General features: G+C 44.0%; 1 pseudogene; it reads right to left on the bottom strand.

Annotated features, from left to right (window-relative positions):
* Positions 1–225: 225 nt before the first annotated feature.
* LOC143675922 (developmental pluripotency-associated protein 4 pseudogene) lies at positions 226–1,157 on the bottom strand (annotated as a pseudogene).
* Positions 1,158–8,273: the final 7,116 nt, after the last annotated feature.

The following is an 8,273-nucleotide window of genomic DNA, read 5'->3' as shown; positions in this document are numbered from 1 at the left end:
TTAAACATTAAGAGTCTCCAATATCCCAACCCATGAAGAATCAGGCACTGTTGGGGTCTGGAGGAGTAAAACCTGAGACACACTAGTTTGTGTGTCCTGTAAGCAGGGAACATGGAGAGCTCAGTGAGGTCCAGGGCTTGTGGTCATTGGCACCATAAGTCGATTGTGGCCCTTTTCCACTATGAATTGCAATCATGGAAGTACCATTTTCTTGGTATTGCGATCTCACTGGAGGCTTTTCATTAAGACTTTGTTCCTTTGAACACATCTGGGGCATAACATATTGTCTTCAGGTGTGGAGGTGGAAAATTACAGGCAGGTAGCAGGAAGAGTGCACTCACTCTCCCTTGTTTTTCAGGGGCCCAAGCTTGTCCAGCATGAAATTGCAAGTGAACCCAACCCTCTGCGTTTGCAGGGAGACTTCTTCCATGCACCACACACCACCTGACACCATAGGCCTCTTGGGGCGATTCCATGGCTTCCATCCTCCCAGCCCTGGCTGCAGTTCTCGTCCAGGAGGCCAAGACAGCCTCCTGGGCTGAAGTTGTCACCACAACTGTGTTCACTCCCTCAAGAAGACCAGATTTCTCCTGGGCAGATACTCCCTCCTGGGGTGGAGGAGCCATTTCCGAAGGATCAGTGCCCTCAGAAGACATGTGTCTTTTCTCCGATTGTTCCAGAGGCATTTCCCCCAGTGATTTTTTTTGAGACTGTGTCAGGATCTTGGCCTCCTTCGCTGTGACAGGAATATCATTTTGATTTGGGTAAGCATATTCACAGATTCATCTATATGCTTCTAATTTCTGTCCTTTGGTGCTTAGCTTTAACTGCTGGCACCAAGCCCGCAGGATGTCTCGGTGAAGCAGGTTGACAGGTGGCAATTTAGATGGTAATGGAGGAATTGCTATCTTTTTCCGAGGTTTTGGGCTGTTGTTGCATGGTGCATTCTCTTGTGAACAGGAAGCTTTGTCATCTTTCTTGGATTTTTTTCATTTGGTGCCCTTAGCTGAGGTTTTTGGTAAACCTGATGTGCTTGGTTCGCTGGAAGGCTGCTGTTCCTCTTTTGTTTCTACTGACACAGGTTCAAATTTGAGAGTCACGCATTCTTCCCCTGACTTCTCTGTAGAGTTCCACTCCTTGTCTTTTGCATTCTCCATAATGAAAAGAAGTTGAGGTTGATCAGGAGAAAATTCTACTTCTGTAATCCATAGACATTATTTTTAAAGTGCCTATGCTTAGAAGAAAAAAATATTTTCCAAGTGATAACAGTGGTTGTTTTGGGTTGTGGAGTAGAGACCATTTTTATTTTGTCTGTATATTTTTTACATTTTACGAAGTGAGCAAAAAATACCTTGATAAACAGAAAACAAAAACAGAGTTGAATAAATGCTTTAGAAAATTAACAGAGTAAAGGCTTAGTTGCTCCTGCTGGTGTGGACTTGACAAATGCAAAGGCTCCACGCCTGGGAGTGATGTGATGAGGTGACTCGCTACACGTGGGACTCCCTAAGGGCGCGTCTAGCTGTCGCCACTGGCGCCTGCCCTCTGGCCAGCTCATCCTTCACAACGCCCACTGGGGACGTCCGCAAGCAGTGCGAGGGCTGGGGTTATTTCTGCCCACTGTAAATGTGCGGTGGTGGGAGAACAACCCACCAAAGCACCCCAGACAAAACCAAACCCAACGGACTTGCCATCTTTACTGGAAAATAGAGCCCCCCCCCCTCCACCTTGGCTGCTTGTCTCAGCGCCCTCACCTTGGTGATGCGGCAAGCCCTGGCCTGATGAAGGCTGAACCGACGCTGGTGGCAGGTGGCAGATGCGCAACCGGCTTCTGTCCCGGCCCCCGACGCCCGTCAGTCTGTGCAGCCGCGGGCCACCGTCGGCGCTGAGCCCGTCGCCACCGATGCAGCAGCAGCACCTGGGAGGCTGGACGCCAACGGGCTCCCAAGGTGGCCGTGGATGCTGTGTGCTGTGTGACCCGGGGCCGTGGACGCTGTGCGCCGGCCCCCCGCCCTTTGCCCGCGCCCTCCCCATCCACGCTCCACCATGCCTGTGCACTCCGCGCCCGGGGGCCCTTGGCGAGTTTTGTGCCCACGCCCCTGGGCAGTGCCCGCGGCGGCCTCTCCCGGCCCCGCCCTTCTCTCCTGGCCGCCCCCTCGGGCTTTCTCCTCCCTCTGGGACCCCCTAACGGCCTTCGGTGGCGGGAGAAGGACCCATCCCGGGCCTCACCTCAACAGAAGGTGTCTTTTTCTCCCTTCACCCCACACCGCAGCTGTGGAAAGGTAGACACAGCCAGCAAGATGTTCCACGTCCTTAAGAAAAATATCTCTAATTTTTCAAAGAAAAACTCAACATGTTTAAGCTCAAAAGAGTTTGAAGGAGAGAAAACTCTATAATCTTACATAATCTTACATTGTACATAATGTTACATTGGGACTGATTCTAGGGTAGGGTATCTGAAGAGATGTGAAATAAAGAGGAAAACCTGAAAAGTATAACTTGGGTGGGCCATGGTGGCTCAGCAGGCAGAGTTCTCGCCTGCCATGCCAGATACCCGGGTTGGATTCCTGGTGCCTGCCTATGCAAAATAGAAAAAAGAAAAATATAACTTGTTAATTTGCAATAGGGAGAAAGGAATGCAATTGTGTCTTTGTGTTTAGGCATTAAGACAGGAAGAACAAGGCAACAAAGGAGAGTAAAAATGAGACCCAAGCATATACATAGATTTTTTAAATGATAAAGATAGCACTATAAATTACTGGGTGGACAGAGATCATTTCATAAATTGTGTTGTGATGATTACAGGCCAATATGGGGGAAATAAAGTAAATTCCTACCTCATTCCTAACATCAAAATAAGTTCAGATGGATCAAAGAATATGGTACAGTAGGGGGTATAGCTGTTTATGTAAAAATATTGGAATGGTGAAGGTGACTCTAGCAAGACATAAAATCCAGAACTCTGATTGGAAAATTGATTAATTTGATAACTTAAATATTTAAAAACACCATAACAAAATCAAAAGTCAAACAAAAACAATGAAAAAAAATTGAAGCACAGACAATGAGACACTGAGCTGATAAATATAAAATAAAAACAAGTCTTACAAAATCAATAAGTGCAGATTTACCCAGGAGTAAAGTAGATGAAAGACACAAACAGAAAATCACCATGAAAGAACAGACAACTAAAAAAATATGAAATAAAATAATCAACCTCCTTAAGAAAAATTGCAGACAACAATGAAATATCACTGTTTGATTTATTAGATTAGCAAAGATAATAAAATTGGCCAAAATTGGTGCTGGCAAGGATATGAGGCAAAGACCCTTCTATCTGTTACTGGAAGGAACACAAATATAAATTGATATAATTCTTTTGATGGATTTTGGGCAAAATTAATGAAATATTCATGGCCTTTGAGCCTGTGCTACATGATGTTTCTTGTAAATTGTAACAATTTTGTAATTATACAACATAGGGAATAACCAAATTGCCACTCATAATGAATTAAATAAATCTTTTATGGTATATTCCCACAATAAACTACTATGCAACCATTAAAAATGAGGTTGATTATATACATACTCTGTCATGGAACTGTTTCCAAAATGTATTTTTATGTCAAAAATGAAAATTGCAGAATAGTATATTTTATGACTTCAATCTTACTTTTAAAAAGTATTTATATGTTAAAACTACATTTATAGTCTATCTATCTGATTGATAAGTACTAGGGAGAAAAAACTCTGAATTTCAACTGTCATTAATTTGAGGGATGTGATTTTAGTGGACTTTTACTTTTAAATCATATATTCTCATATTTTAGAATCTTTTGCATAGGAAATATTTTTAGTCAGAAAAAGGAATACAATATTTTTAAGAGAAAACACATGATTGTAAAGACTATGTGACAACATGGAAATGAATATATTTTATTGTTAGGGCAGTGAGATTTTGGATAATTGATTGTTTTCATTTGTTGACATGCAGAATTGTTACATTAGTTGTGCGATACACCAAGGGACGTGGTGGCTGGGAATCAACATCCAGCTGACCTCTTTCTACTTTGCTTTAATGTTCCTGGAGAGGTTGAAGCATAAAATGACACCCCCAAACACCTGGCAGCTAAGCTTCCAGACATGATTTGTCTCTGGTCATTTTGATTCATTCGTGGAAGGTTTGTAGATCTTGGAGTATTAGTATTAGTATTATCAGGGTTTTCAGTAGCAGTGGCAGAGAGTGAAGTGACTACCCTCTTGGGAAGTAAGAGGCAGGGCTTCAGGCAGTCTTTTTGCCATTCTAGCGAGGGCAGCAGTGCAGCATTTTCCCAAATCAGTCAGTGGCTGCCTGATGACAAAAGAGGCTCTGAAATGTCCTGGTTCTGTTCAAGTCAGAATCTGTTTCTTCAACCCTACGGGGGATTGTGTATGACAGGTGACAGCCTGCAATGAATCCTCTTCCTCTTAAGCCAGGTAGAGGGGGTTCTCTTAGCACCTAAATTCTGACAGTGTCATCATCAGATGAATAAGTAGAGAGTCATATATAGATTGACAGGTGTAAAGACCATGGATAGAGATGAGCAAATATGAATGTCTAGTAATATACTCAGGGTCTAAAATATGCATATGATCTAACCATTACTATCACCGTTTAGAGATCTCCTAATTGCAGATTCCAGGTTTTATTTTTGCTTTGGCTTAGTTGTACTTCCACTTTACCTTTCAATAATCCTGATGGCTTATGGCATAAGCACTGGCAGCACATGCACACAGAGGAGGGCTGCTGAAATTCCTGTCAATTGTATTTATTACCTTGTGATGGTCCTGTAGACTTTGTATTCTAAAACACTGTGACAGCTTATAGAATGGAACTAATAACAATTGTGGCTCATATTTCATAGCACCAGTTCATAATCTACATCATTCTGAGAAAAGAATTGACAACTAGGGACTTTGGAACAGCAAAGAATATTTGATTCTCTGTGCAAGGTCATCATGCCAAAATTGTTCTATCTGACTCTTGTTTTGAGTTTATCACAAAAAACTGATGCATTCCGGGTTGCCCAGGGTTGGTTGTGTGGATTAAGAGAAAAAAGTGGGTGAGTGAATGAATGAAGTCATTCAACAAGTATGTGTGGGAAAATCGGTGAATAAATGACTGCTCAGTGGTCACCCTTCCCCCTTGCTCTGCCTTGAGGTTTTCCATGGGTAGATGACCACCACTTTATGCACGTGGCCTGCTGCTGCAGCTCAGCCCAAACTCAGCCACCCTTAGCTTTGACATGCCACCCCTCTTGTGCATCACATGCTCCTCAGAGACCCCCCTTTTATTTAATTCAATATCAGGATTACATGAAGTTAAACATAATAGTTCCCTGCTGTCTTTAGGACTAAGCCTGAACTCTTGACACTGAGCTGTCACCATTTTCTAGTAGTTTAACTATCTCCTCTAGCGCCCAGCTGCCCGTTATTACTGGACACCTCCAGTGGGTGACTTTCTAGGCATGTTTCCTTCCAGGGACATCCTTTCTGGACCCTTCATAGACTACTTCAGCAATCCTTCTTCTAGCCCAGCAAGGCAGGCAACTGCCAGGAGAAGGCAATTGGTTTTGCTGGGAGAAGGCTGCCAGGACAGGCTGGCCAAGCCTTGGTTTTCATCTGCCTCCTGGGGCAGCCAGTCTGAGTGCCTGCTCCTTCTTGTGGAAAGTTCTACCTGCACTTCTCTCCCTTCTTTTACCTCCTGAAGACCATAAGCCTGGGCGACCCCATTAGCCCTTACTCCATTATCTTTCCCTGTTTATTCTCTTCACATATGATCATTTTATTTCTAGCTAGACTATATTTCTAGACAGCAGGGCCATTTCTGGTCCACTTTTGTTACCCACACAGTATCTAACTAAGCGCTTAATCAAACATTTGTTGACTTATAATTATTAGACTGCTTATTTACACATATATGTATACAGATAGTAAGGTCTTTAGAGGCTGGAATATTGAACCTCTATCCGACATTAATATACCACAACCTACTGAATGTAGGAAAACAGAAGGAATGTGAAGTCCAAGTCCACCAAAATAACTGGAAGAAAACCTGGATTTGAGTCCTTCTCACCTCATTAAGGAATTTTGCTTTTACTCCATTGACTCTTTCCAGCCCTTCCTGGCTCTTTTCAAGTAGAGGTGGGGCTCAGAGGCTGCTGACCAATTCAACCCTGGGGGTACACACTCTCCTCTCCCCCGTCAGTGATGCACTTACTATTGCATCCCTTTGGGACATAGGGGTAAGTGGGCTGGGGGCTTCTTGCCTCCTCACATCTGTGAAATGAGATAAGGGAAAAGGCCTTTGTTTTCACCTGAAGTTGGTCATGTCTGAATGTGGCTGAGACCTCCTTCGTCTTGCATGGCGGCAGTCACACTGTAGGTTGGGGTTCCTTTGTCTGAATCTCAGAATCAAGACAACGATGTGTGTGGCTGTTTCCTTAATTCTCTGAAGGGTGGTAGTTAACGCACCCTTCTAGATGCATAAGAGAGAAGTGATTCTATGACATGCACTGGTGATTAGGTCCTTAGGGCTACATTCTCTGGAGATTCATGTGGGAAAGCCTGATGACTGGGGTAATGGAAGGTACCCACTGTTTCATTGTGGATTTCTTCTCATGAGAAAAAATAAATTTCTTTATTATTTAAAGCTATTGAAGTTGGGGATTTTCTGAAACTTGCAGCTGAAAGCAATTTAACCATTATCTACTTGGCTATAAGACCGTGTGAATTTCAGTTTGCCTCAGTTTCCTCATTGCTGGGTGTGAGGAAGCCACGGGAAGCTCAGCAGGGGCATGTTGGTAAGCAAAGAGCCTGGACGTTTGTAAAAGAATGATGGCATGTCATGGCTCTGCTGTAGCTCCTTTTACAGTGGTGACCATTTGTCAGCTTTCATAAGACCTTGCAGTTTCAAAATATTTTATTCATCATTCGAGAAAAATAACTTGAATTCTGCTGGACGCTATTAGGATGGATAAACTCTTGAAACTTAATGATTTAATAACAGGCGCTGAGGGTCATTCAGTCCCAACAGTTGCTGCCTGCTGACAGCAGAAGTGTGAGCGTGAGCACAGCTGATGCATTCTCTGACGGTCAGCAGAAGCTGGAGGACGCGGCTGACACACGTGCAGCAGGCCTGGGCAGAGCTCGGGGTGGCCAGGCCCTGGGGGTAGTGAGGGGCCCTGCCCACCCATCTCAGTGCCCACTGCAGCAGGGACAGGCCTCAGCCTGCGCTGGGGGGTGGAGTGGGGTTCATTATAAAGCTTTCTGAAATGAGGCATTCATTAATAATCATCAACCCACAATACCTGTTTTTATTTTTATTGAGTCTGTTGGGAAGGATGGATTAGTTCCACATTTCTACATTTTATTTCAACAACTACTTAAAAAGAAGATTTTCTTTTCTAAAAAAGCTTATTATTGGTGTTTATCTATCGATCGATCAATTGATTGATCTAATCTTATCTATCTTTCTATCACCTTTCTAATCCATCCATCTAGATTATTTATCTATCGATTTCCTGCAAAGCCAGTTTTGAACTGTCATCTACATTTATAACACAATAAAAAGTTGTGGCCAGGATGGAAGTAAGCCTATAGCCCCAAATCTCCACCCTTCACATGCATCCTCTGCCTTCCAGTGTTCTCAGGCCCCGGCTAGGGAAACCTCCAGCCCCTGGGGGAGAACTGAATGTCCAAGCACACTTACACCAAGGGTAGGCATCTCACGCAGCCCTCCTGCAACTTCTGCTGCTGGTGTAGACACGGAGGGAAAAAGGTCCTGTGCTGTCCCTGGGCAGCCCCATATACCGCTGAGGATGTGTGAGGGTCGGATGGCATGGTGGCAGGGCCATCGTTGGGTGGCATGGTGGCAGGGCCATCGTTGGGTGGCATAGTGGCAGGGCCAGCCACATGATGAGGTTGGAAATCGAGGCAAGGCTGTGTCCACCACAAGGTTTGAACTTAAAGAGATCTTCTTTCGAATCTTGGATGTATTACTGCTATTGAGTATGATATTTAATGTCTCTAACGCTTTATTTTTTAATCTGTAAAATAAAGATAGTAATGCAAAACTTGGTTCACTTATTAAGGGTGTATATTGAAGTGCCTAATAGGCTTCAGCCACCATGCTAGATGGGGACATTTTGCCAGGTGCCCCTGTTCTGAAGAATCAGCACAGAGCTCATAGAGTGTCTGACAGTTCCTGGTGCAGAGCGGGCACTGACCGGAGC

Source organism: Tamandua tetradactyla, chromosome 3 (genome assembly GCF_023851605.1).
Source record: "Tamandua tetradactyla isolate mTamTet1 chromosome 3, mTamTet1.pri, whole genome shotgun sequence".
Classification (NCBI taxonomy): Eukaryota; Metazoa; Chordata; class Mammalia; order Pilosa; family Myrmecophagidae; genus Tamandua; species Tamandua tetradactyla.
This window is presented reverse-complemented; position numbering and strand designations above follow the sequence as displayed.